The 17,245-nt window shown below is 39.9% G+C and overlaps 2 protein-coding genes across 2 annotated transcripts in view; both read right to left on the reverse strand.

Annotated features, from left to right (window-relative positions):
- Window positions 1-17,245, reverse strand: part of LGSN (lengsin, lens protein with glutamine synthetase domain) — a 383,291-nt gene that overhangs the window by 331,751 nt on the left and 34,295 nt on the right. The gene's annotated exons all lie outside the window — the stretch shown is intronic.
- The window catches only part of EYS (eyes shut homolog), a gene marked incomplete at both ends in the record, with an annotated part of 387,634 nt that overhangs the window by 172,691 nt on the left and 197,698 nt on the right, over window positions 1-17,245 (reverse strand). The gene's annotated exons all lie outside the window — the stretch shown is intronic.

Below are 17,245 nucleotides of genomic sequence, written 5' to 3' on the forward strand. Positions count from 1 at the left end.
AACCCAGTGGTGAGATTAAATTTTTTTTACTACCAATTCTGTAGGCATGGCTTTGCGGGAGTGGTAGGGGAAGGATACTGCAAAATCTGCATTTCCTCAAAATTTCCACTACCGGTTCTCCAGAACCTGTCAGAACTGGCTGAATACCACCTCTGCTATAACCTCCTACCTCTTCCACATTACAGACATCTCCAGAAAGCTAAATTTTCAGATAACGTGTCTGAAGTATGATCATTTGAGCATAATCATCTGTGCCTCAAAAGAGAACTCTGAATCGCTTTGTTCTATGCTCCAGTTGTTTGCCAGGAGTCTTCTCCAACACCAGGGTTCAAATATGTCAATACTCTTCCTATCCTGCTTCTTTAAAGTCCAAATTTTGCTTCCATAGAATATCATAGGGGAAACCATTGCCTGCATAATTCTGATCTTGGTAGGTAGGAATGTATTTTCCAAGACCTTCATAGATGCTGTACCAAATGCTAGCCTCTGGCATATTTCTTGCCTGCCCATTCCTTTACTATCGGTAGTTAAACCTAAAAAAAACATAAGCTATCCATTACTTTATGATCTTAATTGTTAATTCTAATGCTGGTTGCTGTACCTTTTTGATTAGTTTGGCATTTATATTTAATCTTAGTCCTGTTATTTACTTTGCTGTTTGACTTTCATTACTGGAGCGTGCAGATCATTTGCATTTTCAACTAATATTCTCAACATAATTCAAGTTATTGATATTTCTTCCTCCAGCTTTTCAACCGTGTCCTTCTTCTTCTAAACCAATTTCCTTTAATATATATTCTACATATAGGTTGCATAAGGGGATAGTATGCAGCTTTGCTTCACCTCTTTGCCCTTCTAGAGCTAGTCTGTTTCTCCATGTTCTACCTGCACTGTGACTTCCTGACCTGTGTATTAGTTTCACTTGAGCCTGCAACTCTTTTGAAGAAAAAGAAACTCAGTATATCAGTCCAACTGGATTAAATGCTCCTTGCTATTAAATTGCTCACATTTCTATTGACAGATGACTTGGGACACTCATAAAGTTATGACTATCCCAATCTTCTTTAGATAGAATGCAGGCTTATTTACAACAAGTCATATTTGTAATTCGTAAATGCACAAAATGACAAAACCATAGTGTCTCTGTATGCTGGTTTGTGTGTGTTATTCCATATCACTCTCATTATGCTTCTCTGCATACTTGCTCTCCCAATGAGGAGCTTAATTACTTAACAGAAGGTATTTTGGTGAACTGCTAATCCGGCTCATTGTCCAGGCCAGGAATCCTGACTACTCCAGACAAATGGTTGTCCAATCTTTGTTTCCACCGATGGAAGTTATAGCTTACAATTCGGCACTTACAATTCCAGGAGGCATGTTAAAACTCAAAGTGATCACTGGTTACTGTTTCCATCAACTGTACTTGATCTTATCAACCTCAGGTGCAGTTTACCGATTCTCATTCATTCCATTATGGTTGCAAATAAATTTCCTACACAAACCTTATCTATCTTGATTTGGGTGGAAAGAATACATAGAACAAAGGGTCATCTGCATATCAAAGTTTATCCCCTTTCCCAAGAGCTGAAGTACAGCCCAAACTGACTAATGGAAAATATTAATATGTGATTTGAACCAGTGGTGCAATTCAGCTGGTTCGCACTGGTTCAGTAAAATCGGTAGCTACATTTTTGTGGAGTTCGGTGAACCAGTTGAATGCCATCCATTTCAATCCCTTTGGCCTGCCTCAGCCTGACCCATGGGCCTGCGCATAAGGTGGCAGCCCAGGGCCAAAGTACTCGCAAAGCGCCAGAGGGTCGAGGAGAGTGCTGAAGCGAGAGAGTTTCCTGCCTGCAGTGCCCATGCCGTCTGTCTCTTTTCTCCATAACGTTTCTCGCCAAAGTTTGTGGGACTAAAAAAAAGTTCAATCAATGAATTCCAACTTCTCACAAAAAAAAAAAAAAAAATCTCACAAAAGTGGAATTGATTGATTGAACTTTTTTTTAAGTTGCAAAAACTTGTTTTCCTGCACAGGATGGCGAGAAACGTGACAGAGAAATGCGACAGGCCTGAAAATCAGGTAGGCAAAGAAATGCTTGGGGGAAGCGAGGGCATTCAGCACCAGGCACTGAAATGGGCTTGTTTCTCTCCAGCAGTTGCCCAAGCCCATTGGAGGGAAGGCCGGCATCTACCAGCACTTAAACGTGGTGGCATTCCATCTCTGGCTGGGAAGGTGAAGTTGGCATGGGTGTTGCAGGCAGGACACAGTGAGAAACATGACAGAGAAATGCGACAGAAATCAGGAAATAAATGCTTGGGGGAAGTGAGGGCATCTGGCCAGTGGTGGGTGGGGCAAGCTCCCCAGTGTGGCACTGCATTGCAATGGAGAAATGGACAACAAAGCTGCCAGCACGAGGAAAGGAGGCGGCTTTCCCTCTTTCTTCTCCCTGCTCTTCCTCCTTCCCTCATGCCAGCTTTCCCATTTCTCCATTGCCGCACAGTGCCCAGGATCCATTTTGATAGCGGAGAGGAGGTTAATTGAACACTCAGGGTCAAGTTGGCCATTGCAGGAGGCTTGTCCTGCATGTGCAGTGGAGCTGGAGGAGGGGATGGGCCATGCCTCCCACAACAGCCAATCTGAACTTGGGTGAACCAGTTGTTAAATTATTTGAATCCCACCACTGATTTGAACAATATTTGATCAAAAACCCACATTATCCACTATTATGCTTTAAATTATGGGGAACTCACAAGCAAGTTGTGAAAGTATTAGTCCTTTTCCATGGTTGACCTCTCTTCTAAAAGAACTGGTATTCTGTGGCATGTTCCTTTTAGCTATTGAAGCTAATTGTCATTGACAAAATGTTGTTCATAAAATAGTCAAAGATATCATTGTCACATCTTGAAGTAATGAATTTCAAAAACTAAACATAGGCTATGTAAAGACATATTTTTTAAACTCTAAACTGCTGTGCTCCAGCAAAATGGTTCTGTGCTGGTTGACTTGGAAATATGCCCAGTTGCATTCAATGAGATTGATTACCTCTTATTAGTCATAGGATTTCAGCCTTAACCCAACCTGTGTTTTAGAACTGCCACTAATACTGACTGCAAAAATCAATGATCCGTAATCACAAACTAATTTTTGGTATTCTACGGTGACTTGCTTAGCTATTGATTGCAAAATACAGTCTAATCTATAAAGAGAACTTACTTGGTTCCTGTAGCACACAGATCTTAGCTATATAAATGTACTATACACACTCTTTGTCAGGCTATTCAATCGAATCTAAATTAATTTAAGTGAAGATCCACTGATGAGACTTAGTGCTCAGAGAAATGGGGGGATTTTAGAAGACATTCTGAGCAAGGCAAGTAATTAATGCAGAGGTTTGAAGGAAGAAATGTGCAAACCAATTCCCTGTTTGTGACTATCAAAAATCTCTCAAGTTACCAGTCCTTTTGGACACCTCAAGAAGACCCTACATCATTAACTTTTCATGCTTTGCATGTCTTGTCTTATGACAGTAGCATAAAATATCTATCAGAAAATGACAACAAAAGAATTCAGAATGCTTGCTCGAAATATTTTTTATAGGTGGAATAAGGAAAAAGGAATAGTAAGAATGCAATCTAACAGCTCAAGTGTCTTAAATACACGTACATAACAATGAAGGAACAGTGGGGGAAGTGGGCAGTGATAACATGTGCCATACATGTTGGAGAGGGAGGGGAGACATAATAATCAAGGAAAATAAGGGGGGAAATCCCACAGAGAGTAAATAGTATGTCAGATATCATAGAATAGTCCAAATCTAATAATCTATGCAAGCCTCTACTTCATATTATAAAGTCAAACATTAGATACTTCATGCATCCATGAAAATCACAGACAAACTGGAATCAGGCAAGATGACATTAATAGCCTTTTGCAAAACTAGGCTATATATATTCCTTAAAAGAAGATCCTTTCAGAACAAATAGAACTTGGTCTCCAAGTTTTCCTTTTGTAAAAAAATAATAATTGAAACCCAAAGTATAATATTTGTTCTTGAGATTCAAGTTCCTTTTGCCATCATAACTTCCAGAACAAATAAATTTCTTTAATCTCAGTATTTGATTGAAGTCCTAATAAAGCTAGATTAAACTGAATTTTAATAGGTCAGTGATAGCAAGACATAGCTTGGTAGTTCTTTGCCTATTGTACATTTTCTCTTTAACAATTTCTTTCATTATCATTCTCTCAAACATGGTCATTTAAAATATTATTTCAGAATAAAATATACTAAAACACTTCATAGACATGTCGTAATGGTAGACTATTTTAAATTATCCCTTTGCTTTAATGAGAGTTATCTTAACAGCCAAAGACACAAAACTTTTACCTTATCAGGTTTATCAACATATCTGAATTCTCACATAAATAAAAACACTTTTTTTTCTTTGTTGAAAGTTATTTTCCCGATGATATATTATAAGCTTGGTTTGCATGCTTACTACTCTGAATCCGAAGAAAAAGAGGTAGGTAGGATCTGTCAGTGTTCTGAATGAAAAATGGGAGGTCATAATTTCCCCTCTTATGATATCTTATGGTTGAGTGCACTAGTGATGGAACACATTTTCCAATAAAAACAATGTCATCAGCACTGTGCTCAATAGAGAACGATCTGATTCATGCCACTAAGGGAAAATCCAATGCATTGTTATCTCTACTGCACAGAAAACCTTTAATTGGCATTATCTTAAATGTCAAATTGTTAATAGCCTTAAAACATTGTCAAAATTTCAATAGAGGGCACACTTATTGAAGTTCTTTGTTTAAACCAAGCTAGTAAAAAAAATGTAAATATCGGAGGATGCATTTTACTATACTGCTATAGGGAAAAGCTATGGCAAATCTAGACAGCATACTAAAAAGCAGAGACATCACTCTGCCAATAAAAATGCATATAGTCTAGGCTATGGCTTCCCCAGTTGCAATGTATGGCTATGAAAGTTGAACCATAAGAAAGGCTGAGCGTGAAAGAATTGAGGACTTTGAACTATGGTGGTGGAGAAGACTCCTGCGAGTCCCTTGGACTGCAAGGTGATCAAACCGGTCAGTCCTAGAGCAGATCAACCCTGATTGCTCTTTAGAAGCCAGATTCTGAAGATGAAACTTAAATACTATGAGCACCTAATGAGAAGAAAGGATTCACTGGAGAAGATCCTAATGCTGGGAAAGATTGAGGTCAAAAGAAGAAGGGGACGACAGAGAATGAGGTGGATGGATGGAGTCACCAAAGCAGTAGGCGTGAGCTTAAAGGGAATCTAGAGAATGGTAGAGGACAGGAAATCCTGAGAGAATGTTGTTCATAGAGTCACAATGAGTTGGACATGACTTCGCAACTAACGACGACAACAATAACATAGGGTAGTGAAAATACCTTTCCATAAGGCAGTGGAATGCCACAGACATAAATAGTGGTTGGACTATTGTTATTCCAATCTGTTTTATTCCAATGCAGCAGTAGATTCCTTGTTTAGGACATGGATTTGCCACCAGCTCTCCAATGCCTTTTTTGGAAGCCTATTGGACATTGGGCTATCTGTTCTGTAGGGAGAATGAGGCAGGCAGGAACGGAGGCAAGGCAGGTTGAAGCTAACACAACCTTTATTAACAGTTTAACAAGGCAAAATGTAAGGCAAACCTCGAACTGGCAAGCAGCAGCATTTGACAGCTGACAGCCCTTTTTATACCAGAGCTGTCAGATGCTGAACCAATAGAATGGCTGCATTCTCCCATCAGCTGGCTGCTCGCATCTTAACCAATCAGGAGCTGGCAATAATAGTCCATGGCGTTGTAGCCTCGAGGATCTAATACCCCTCTCCTCCCAGTTAGCACATGCGTAGTCAGCCAAGTATGCCAGCCGGCATCGGCTCCTCCCAGATCGCCTTAGTTCAGGGGGGTGGCCAAAATGGGCATTGTCTGAGTTGAGCTTTGCTCAGGCTGGGCACTATCCGTTTGATAGTAGCCCAAGAGACCAGTGGAAGAGCCAGTGTCCACTTCCATCTTGCAGGGCTCTCCCTCTATGTGCACGGTCAGGTATATCATATGGGGAGGCTTGGTCAGGGAAGCATGGCTGATAGCCTATTCAGGGTGTTACTGGTCACCTGCGATGGCAAAGCAGTCTTCGCAGTGTTTGGGAAGTCTTTTTACGAATTGTTTAGACAAGGCGCGCTCCGGAGGTGGGTCAGTGATTGGCATGGCCGCTCTGCAGGTCTTGGCTAAATGTCCTTTCCTGTCACACCGACGGCATATTGCGGCTTTGAACCTGCAGACTGACTTTGCATGGTTCCCGCCACAACTCAGGCAGCCCGCCTGAGGTGAAAAATCAGCCTGAGTCCATTTTTTTCTGGTGGCCAATTTGAGGCGGCTAATCTCTTCTTCCTTGTCAAAGAAGTCTTCTTCGTCTTCTTCTTCATGATGGACAGCATGGCCTCTGCTGGCATGGGTGGTTGGTGGCAGAAATCTCTGAATTTCTGCAGTGGATTTGTCTGACATTTCATATGCCGTGGCTTCATCCATGGCTGCCTGAAGACTCAGCTCTTTTCATGCCAGCAAGTGTCGATGATGTCTGAGGTCTTTGATACCACAGACCAGCTGTTCTAATAGGGCATCGTCCAGTACAGGAAAGTCACAGTGCAGGGCCGCAGTTCTGAGGGAAGTCATGTAGTTGCTCACAGATTCTCCTTCTTTCTGGGTTCTCTGCCTAAAAGCATAATGTCTGGCTTTGCACGAGGGAGTTGGAGAGTAATGACTTTTAATTTCTCCAAAAGAGTCTCCCAAGGCATCGAATGGGTGGATTGAGGGGCTGCTAAAGCTCTAGTTGTTCCAAACATCTTGTGGCCACATGCGCTGAGAAAATATCCTCTTTTACAGCCACTGGACAAACCAGTGAAGTCGTTTGCCTCCAGGAAGCACTTGAACCGCTCGAGGTAGGCATCCCATGTTTCAGTGGCCGGGATGAATGCCATGAATACCGGTAGACTAGCCATCCTTAGAAGGACGGAACTGAGGAATTAGCCTTGGAGCAACGTCTCGTCGTCTGTGACTTGAGGCTCCTCTTATTAGTGACTTCGTTTTTCCTTTACCTCAGTCCTAATCCCATCCTCATCGCCAGTGTTCTGTAGGGAGAACGAGGCAGGCAGGAACGGAGGCAAGGCAGGTTGAAGCTAACACAATCTTTATTAACAATTTAACAAGGCAAAATGTAAGGCAAACCTCGAACTGGCAAACATCAGCATTTGACAGCTGACAGCCCTTTTTATACCAGTCAGACAATGTACCAATAGAATGGCTGCATTCTCCCACCCGCTGGCTGCTCACGTCTTAACCAATCAGGAGCCGGCAATGATAGTCAATGGCGTCGTAGCCTCGAGGACTTAACCCTATCCAAGTATAAGTTGATGGGAAAGCTGACCCAGGCAAACTGGCAGCAGAACTTAGCATGTTTCTTTTTGTGCTGCCAGACAACCAAGCTTGAGATTAAAAAAAAAACCACCTTGATACCAGGTTGGTTATAAAACCAAGGCAGTTCCCATTATGCCAGAGAGTAGGATTGGTTTGTTAATAGGACTAAATCGTCTTGTACTCAGAAGTGCTCTCCTTCTCACCAGATCTTATATGAAGTCTTGTCACTGAAAACAAATCTAGACACTTTAGCTGCTGTACACATAAAAAAGTGGACAACTACATTATTACTGTGTTACTGTATTATTGTATTAGCGAGCCGTACAAATAGACATGGACTTTGAAGAAATTGATAAAAGGAACTCTGATTTCAAAACAGCAGAAAACTGCATATGCATGATTTCATCAAGGGAGTACAGAATGTACTAAAGACTAATTATGTCACTTATAAATATATTAACTTATTAGTCATGGTGGGAGTTTCATATCAGGAACCCAATTAAAAAATAAACTTTAAGTACACAGTTGGAGATGGATGAAGCATGTGAATCAATTAAGAAGGTTTCATTTGTTTTGGCAAGTGCAGAAACATTGAAATAGCAGAGTTGAAGGAGACCTAAGGGTCATCTTGAACAGTTTCACCCCCTTAACACCAGAAATGGCCATGACAGATTATGCTATTGTATAAAGCTCACAACAAACAGCTGTTGGGTCTAAAGAAAGTTGCTATTGTGGTTAAATTACTCCTGAAGTCTGAACAAACTAAGCTATATCTTTGCTTGTTGGTGTGTACAGAGATCCTTACAATATAAATCTTCTGAAACAAGAGTGAGGGTTTTTTTTTTTTTTGAGTAAACGACTCCCAACTAGTGATGAAGGAACCGAAGGAATGGGCCAATTGCACAGAAAACAGACGAACCCTGCTAATGTTTTTCCCTGAAAAAAGATAGTGACATAAACATCCAGGTAGGAAGGAGTTTGTTCACTTAAGGTCTCTTTATAAATAGTGAGAACAGAGGTGGAATCAATATGACATGAGAATACCAAATTACAAATCTATTTGGAACCCAGAAGAAAAGGTCTAGGTATCAGACTGCATAAGAACGTTATGTCCAAGACAGGTCAATTTCCTGCAATAACGAAACAAGGCTTCCTTATCTTCCTCTCCATCCATCCTTACAAGAGTTCCTGAAAAACAGTGAATTATTTGTCCAGTGCATTTTGAGACTCCAGAAACACGTGCCTTCCCCACTAAAATGGGATTTAGGCATAATGTGACACAAAGAAAAACATCAAGCGCAATGCAGTTTCCCATCCTATGATATTGACTAACAATAATTAAGGTGACCAACCGTCCTCCTTTAGGGAGGACAGTCCTTCCTTTGTAAGTTCTGTCCTCCCTCGAAAAGTGTCCTCCTACATGTCCTCCTTTTCGATATTTGAAGACTAATCTGTTGCGCGTTATGTGACGTATTTGTATTTGACATGACAATTCGTCAAGACTCAGTATAGTGCAGTATAAGACGTGATTATGAGACGCATGCGCTCCGCATGGGAGTCCTTGAGAGAGAGTGCCGCATGCAAGTGGCTTTGTTTACTTCTTACTGAAACACAACACGGCACATACGCACGCAGTAGACTCATGGCACGTCGGCAATTGAATGACTCATAGTTATTATTTCTTTCTCAGTGAATATTCAATTATACAGAGGTAAGTACAATTCACGTTTTATTAAACAGTTTTTAATGGTGTTTTTTTTTACTTCATCACAAGTATATTGAACAGATATTGAATCTTGTGTTGAATTTTTATCTAAAGAAATGCTAGACATTAAAATAGACGACAATTGTCTCTTTGAAGAAATTAGAAGACTGAATGTATATTTAAATTCTGAAAAATTAATACAATGGGAAAATCAACAGGTTGAAATTGATAAAAGATGGGTGGATATTTTCAGCCATTTCAAAAATGAACATATTCCATGTGAACATGTATTTATACTTGTTCAATTTACGTTGTGTTGCCCTGGAACTAATGCAGCAGTTGAAAGAGTTTTTTTTTAATTGCCAATGATTTTTCAACAAGTGAGAAATTGAGATTGAATGTTGATACTCTAGCTGCAGCACTTGCCGTAAAATTCAATATGAAGGATATTTCTTGTTCAGATATTTCCAATATATTGTTAGAAGATGATACATTGACAAAAAATTCAATGGAAAAGTACTCATTTAAATAATAATTAACAGGCATGTAAGCATAATTACAATATAAAATGTTGCAAATGTTTTTATTATGCACATATCATATTTTAGTGTATTATTGTTGCAATGAATAAAATATTTCTTTTATTTACGATATATTTTTTCCAATTTATTTGTCCTCCTTTTCATTGTAAAAAAGTTGGTCACCTTACAATAATAAGAAAGGTGTATCCCTTTAAACTGATTTTTGGCACAACATACTCTTTTGGAATTTAGCCAAGGAGAGAAGACACTTTAGCATTCAGAAAATGGCACTGTCCAAAGAGGGTGGGATAGAGGTTGCGCCAAAGAAAATGGAATGTGTATATTTTGAATTCTTGCTCACCATTTCATTTAGCTTATTCAGCTGTTAGAATGAATCACAATTTGCAATCAGGGGATCCGACTGCCACATCTGCCCATTCACCAGCATTGGTGGACCAATTTAAAGATATTGGAAACTAGAAACATCATTGAAGGTGGCAGTATGGTGGGTTCAACTCAACATAATATGCACTATGTATAGGACACAAACAAAAACCAGGGTTTCAGTCACCCAATCCATTGGCACTTTTGATATCATCTACCCCATACCTTAATCACACCCATTTGAGGCAGAGGTGGTATTCAGCAGGTTCTGACCAGTTCTGAAGAACTGGTAGTGGAAATTTTGAGTAGTTCGGAGAACTGGTAAATGCCACCTCTGTCTGGCCCCGCCCCCATCTATTCCCTGCCTCCCGAGTCCCAGCCGATCGGGAGGAAATGGACATTTTGCAGTAACCTTTCCCTGCCACACCCACAGAACCAGTAGTAAAATGTTTTGAATCCCACCACTGATTTGAGGCTTCCATTTTTGATAAGTCACACCTTAGTTTTATATCCAAACCCTAAACTATGAATAATCTGAAACCGAAACAATGATTATTCTAAGTATAGTTTTTTGAGGAAACTGGATTCATAATTTAGTGATTAACCTCTTTCCCACACAAAATCAGAATTTCTAACAGTAATTAGTTTGCAAGGTGAGCTTTTCTTTTTATAATCTTTTAAAATTATCATCATATAAAATGTAAATGAAAATAAAAATAGTAGGGAAATTGGAAAGGGAAAGGAAAGCAAAGAACCGCATTTCAAAGGGGAAAAAAAGAATTGATTTCCAACATTCTTCAGGCCAGTAAAATATAAAGTAAAATTACAGCATCAAATTTATATGCTTAGATACTTGTCATTTCTCTAACAATAAATTAATCTAATCAGCAAAACCCAGAAGTTCATTTTTTTCCTGCCTCAAGCACCAAGTCTAGAAGCAGTTTCCGGGTTGAAATATATACCGAAAATATTATTTTCTTTGATTAAAAGAGTTAATTTTGCCATCCCTGCTAACCTCATCACTTTTCCCATCCATTCTTCTATTGTGTGTACAAGGTGAATTTTCCAAATTACCTTCTTTGCACTGAGAAAAAGAAGAAAGTAAATTTAAGATTCACTTACACCCATTACAATATATTTTAAGACTAACGAGTTGTCCAAATTGGTCCTTCTGTTTAAAAGAAAACATTAGATTACGAGCTAAATCATGGAGCAATTGGCCTCCAGAAGTTTTGAATGCTCCAACACTGGAAGTTTTTAAGAAAAGATTGGACAATCATTTGTCTGCAATGGTATCGATAGGGTTTCTTGCCTAAGCAGGGGGTTGGACTAGAAGCTCTCCAAGATCCCTTCCAATTCTGTTGTTCTGTTCTGTTCTAAATCTTTTTTCACTGTTAAGAGCAGCTAACAGAGATGTTAAGTATACATTTGTTGAAAGTAGATAGAAAATGGTTTACAAAGAAAGTAGGATTATGCAGTGACGTGCAGTGAGGTTTACTGCTGGTGAGGCTGGTGACATCATCAGGAAGGCGGGGAATGGGACCATGTGTGCTGGAGGTGGAGGATCCCTTCCTGAGCGTGCTCCGCCGGCTCGCACTCCGCAGTCCTCGAAAGCGACTGGGGAACGACGAGAACCTTCCTGCATCTGCTGGACTTTGCGCAAGTCCAGCAGAGGCAGGAAGGTTCTCGTCGTTCCCCAGTCGCTTTCGTGGCTTCGTCATCCGGGAGCGCCGACAACATTTCTGCCTCCGCAGCTCGCAGGCGCGGATGGATGGAGGTAGCAAGAGTGGCGCCGAAGCAGTCCGGCGGGCGAGCGACTGAGGATCAGGCTGCCTGATCCTCCATCGCTCGCTCACTCGCTCTTTCGTCCGCCCAGACCGCCTCGGCATCGCTCTGGCTACCCCAGTCGCTTTCATGGCTTCGTCATCCGGGAGCGCCGACAACATTTCTGCCTCCGCAGCTCCCGCACGTCCCTGGGATTATGACACCGCATACACCTATGAAGATAGTCAACTGTCTTCTGAAGATAGATTCCCTATGAGAGAGAGTCACTTTACTTTGAATAGTAATATTTTTTTAAAAAATATTGGGATGTAAAGACCACTCAATGCCTGTGGTAATCAGCCTACACTAAGGTGTCGTGCATATTTTAAACACATTTCTAGCTCCAGAAAAGCCATTCTCAGTCAAGCCTAACAGAACTTTTCAATAGCCATGTACAATTCATCAATAGGATAAATGAAAATATTTAAAAGAAGATAGCACAGCAGTGCAGGGGGGACAGAATAGAAAAGGACAAGAAAGCACTTTTAATTTGGCCTGTGGAAACTAATATGCCAAATCCCCGAAGTGCTCACAAATGGTACATTATTGGCAGCTCGTGGAACACTTAGGAAGGTCAAGATCAATAGTATCATAACAACAAAATTTGCTGTTTCATTTCTGACAGTGATTCATCTTTGTCACAACAGATCTTGAGAAATATCTTGTTTGAGGAGGTAGGAGCTGTCATGTCTTTGAGGACAGACCGATAACTTTTCCCGAGGAACCTTTGAGTGGCTCAACAATCAACACAACTGCTACAATGCATGAAATAATTCTTCTTATTCCTTGTAAAGCCTGAGTCAGACTATGAGCAGAAAAGGCACATGGGATTTCAAGATTATGTATATTAATCTAGTGTTTATTACACCATCAATAATACCATTACTCCCAGCGGAAGAGGAGCTAGTCACTCAAAAACTGATTTGCATTTCCAAAATAATTATGAGCAGGAAACATCTGCTTCTGTTGAAGCAAACTACGCCACGGAGTAACAGCTCCCTGAATCTTCGGGGACTTTTCCTCCAGAGGAAAGGTGTAGTTAAGGAAGAAGATATAGTTAAGCCATTTCATATCCTTGGTGAGAAATTGATTATAATGTTCCAGTCCCAATCTGCTAATAAATGCTCAGAAGCAACTTCCATGGCTTCAGAATAAGACTTTTATGCCTGCTGAGATTTTCAGAGTTAAAATTATAAACAGAGACATATTTTCAGACATAGCACCCAATGTAAACAATATGTTCCCATTTTCTGTAGTAGGAAGTTGTATACTCTGAGCTCCACACTATCAATTTTTGTTCTTATCAATAGAGAGTTTAAAATGGCATTGTATTCTTTATGCTTGCTAGATATGCTCCACATGTACAAGGTATATCATCATCCTTTCCATAGTTTCTCTACTCTGGAGACCAAATAAAACATTATCTCTGTCATGCTAGAATCAGCATACAGGAGCTTAACTTCAAAGACATTGGGATAAACTCTTGTTTTATTACACTGTTCCAGCTCAGTAATACAGTCATTTTCCTACCACCCATTTTTGCCCAATGATTTATTTGTGAATCTAATGAGCCTTAGAATGCATTCAGATGTTGAGGAAAAACATCTGTTCCAAGAACATGTGCCTGCATGTGCTCTGTTTAAATTCCTCCCCATTTAAATCTGATTTAGCTAATAATCCTTTTTTTCCTGATGTGCTAACTTTCGATGTCACTAAACCCGGGTTGTTTTTTTTTCCACATTTTATGTGAAGATTGGTTAATATCTTATCCATATTCTTAAATATGAAGGTTTTGGAGAAACAGTGCCTATACTGTATATGTGAATCTGTGAGTTTATTTCCTTTCGCTTGTTTGTTTCAATTTCATTGCTAGTTTTGGAAGGTTGTGAAACTTCTTACAAATAATAGGGTATCTCAGTACTGAACAAAGCTCACTGCAACAGCATTGCCAAAAAGAGTTGTTAACCTAATTTTGCGAAGCTTCTTCTCCGGTAACATTGTACTGTAAACTAGGGCATACAAAACCTTTGCCAGACCAATTCTCGAATATAGCTCATCTGCCTGGAATCCACACTGTCCATCGGACATTAATACAATCAAACGAGTCCAGAGGTATTTCAGGAGAAGAGTACTCCACTCCTCTGCTCACAATAGAATACCTTATGCCACCATGCTTGAAATTTTGGGCTTGGAGAACCTAGAACTATGCCCATTAAGGTCTAACCTAAACACAGTACACAAAATTGTCTGCTACAACGTCCTACCTGTCAATGACTACTTCAGCTTCAACTGGGCAAACAATAGATACAAACTCAAGATAAACCACTCCAAACTCGATTGCAGAAAATATTATTTGAGAACAGAACGGTCAATGGCTAGAATGCTCTACCCGACTCTGTTGTTATATCCTCAAACCCCCATAACTTTAACCTTAAACTGTCTACTGTGGACCTCACACCATTCCTAAGAGATCTGTAAGGGGGCGTGCCTAAGAGCACCAGCGTGCCTACCATCCCTGTCCTATTGTCCCCATTTATTCATACCCATTTCCTGTGTTCATGTCCATGTTTATACTTATACCTGTTATCTCCTACATGTTTGACAAACTTAAGTAAGTAAATAAATAAATATGAGCAAGAAACAGATGGAAGCCAGCCCTCATACACAAAATAGGGAGCTAGGCAGCCCATGAGATAGAGAGGAAACAAGAAAGAGGGCAGATGTGCTTGATAATTTCTTCTATATGTAAGGCTTGCCCTTGAAACCCAATTGAACAAAATAAAATAAGCATTATATTGCATAACCTCATATATTTTCTTCAATGAGGATTGTCCAATTGAAAATTGTTGGATTTCTTCAGAGTTACTCTAATTTGTGAATCGAATCAAAAGAAGTTGGATTTCTTGAGCATTTAAAAGAATAACAAAATAATAGAGTTGGAAGGGACCACGGAGGTCTTCCTGTCCAACCACCTGCTCAATCCCCTATACCGTTTCAGACAAATAGTTATCTAATCTCTTCTTAAAAACCTCTAGTTTTCTGGAGGCAAGTCATTTCACTATTTAATTGTTCTCACAGTCAGGAAATTTCTCCTTAAGGAAATTTCCCTAACTTATTTTAATCCAGATTTCTATGTGAAATCTTATATTAAAAATGAATATAAAGAACACACCAGTTGATAGGTGATATTAAAGGCACAACTGGCTTAGAAATTGACTCATATCCTATCTGCACACAGAACCAGATGAGCTTATATGATTTCTCCCCATTATTTGACTAAGGGACATAAACATTAAATTGTCTGTGGACCGAATGCATTAATAAAAAGAATGTTGTGCAAAAAATATGTATTAATGAAAGTATTGTACCATGTCTAATTTTCCACACAAAGCCATAGACAATGATGCTGTCTTTTGTAGTGTGCTTATTTTTTTTTAAGAAGCAGTGGTGGGAAAACAAGGATGGAGGCTTATCTCAAAGAAGCACAATGAAAAAAATCAGTTATTTATTTTGGTGTCTCTGTGTATGGGGATAATAGCTAATTCTTCTGCCTGATCCTTGTCCCATTTTATATTGAATATCTTCTGTGTGGAGTGATTATTCTTGAGCAAAACCTAAGTATCACTGCTGCAGCAACTGAGCTTTATTTATACAGACACTCCTTATTTAAGGCATAGAGCACTCATGAACAGCAGGCAAATCTCTTACACATCCTTCTTCATCTTCTTCTATTGTTAGCCTGTATTTTCAGGGGTTTCTTCTTCTTCTTAAAACTGGACTTTAGAGAGCATGCAGTGTTTTGCATGGGGGATCCCGCAATGCCCTTTGGAAGCTAAGCTTCACCATCTTGCCCGTCAGAAAAGAAAAGCTGTAATACATGATTGCTTCCTCAGCTAGATCAAACAGTGTAGATATTTTCATATCAATCTTCTTTTGCATCATCCCATTCACCTATCCACTTCCCTTTGTCAAATCAAAATCACCAGTTGACAATATGTTATCAAAGAATGAGCTGACCTACAATACAATACAATACAATAGTAGAGTTGGAAGGGACCTTGGAGGTCTTCTAGTCCAACCCCCTGCCCAGGCAGGAAACCCTATACCGTTTCAGACAGATGGCTATCCAACATCTTCTTAAACACTTCCAGTGTTGGGGCATTCACAACTTCTGGAGACAAGCTGTTCCACTAATTGTTCTAACTGTCAGGAAATTTCTCCTCAGTTCTAAGTTGCTTCTCTCCTTGATTAGTTTCCACCCATTGCTTCTTGTTCTGTCCACAGGTGCCTTGGAGAATAGTTTGACTCCCTCTTCTTTGTGGCAACCTCTGAGATATTGGAACAATGCTATCATGTCTCCCCTACTCCTTATTTCTCTTAAGCTAAACATACCCAGTTCCTGCAACCGTTCTTCATATGTTTTAGTCTCCAGTCCCCTAATCATCTTTGTTGCTCTTCTCTGCACTCTTTTTAGAGTCTCCACATCTTTTTTACATCATGGCGACCAGAACTGAATGCAGTATTCCAAGTGTGGCCTTACCAAGGCATTATAAAGTGGTATTAACACAACGTGATCTTGATTCTATCCCTCTATTTATGCAGCCTAGAACTGTGTTGGCTTTTTTGGCAGCTGCTGCACACTGCTGGCTCATATTTAAATGGTTGTCCACTAGGACTCCAAGATCCTGGTCATCAACAGTGCCACTCCCCCAGTAGCCATGAATGACACATTTCTGGACAATTAATCTAAATTGCACAAGGTAGTCTGGCCAATGATTTCTATGATCAGAACCCTTCGTCTTTGATTTTCACCACTCTACAATATTTGTTTTCTATTTGCAGCTCTACTTTGAACTTTCTGCTAGCCCACTTCTACAGCTGATACTCTGTTCTTTCAAAATTTAGAGTGACATGTGCATAAATTTGAGCCAAGACTTAGTAGTGGATGCATTGAACCTGATCATAGCAGGGGGAAAAAAACCTTGAGGAATTTAGATTTGATGAGAGATTTATGGATTCCAGAATCCATGTTATGGCATGAAAGAGAAGTCAGAACAAATATAACACAAGAGTTGTCTCAGGGCAAGCTCCAGGTCTCTACGTCCTTCGTACTATTTTCTGTGCTTGCAGTAGCTAAGTAAATCTTGCTCAAATGAAACATGTTAAGCCCCATGGGGCATTATCCGAAACATAATAAGGAGGAAGAAAATGAATCGAATATGACTTCTGTGACTTTTATTCCCTACGTAGACTCAGCCTCCTGCTTTAAATCTAGACATGGGTCATTCAACTCACATCCAGCATTTTAGAATAGTGGTCTAGTGTGTTCTGCAAACACAGCCATTGTGGCTTATTCGG

The sequence above is a fragment of the Natrix helvetica genome (assembly GCF_964273705.1).
Source record: "Natrix helvetica genome assembly, chromosome: 2".
Classification (NCBI taxonomy): Eukaryota; Metazoa; Chordata; class Lepidosauria; order Squamata; family Natricidae; genus Natrix; species Natrix helvetica.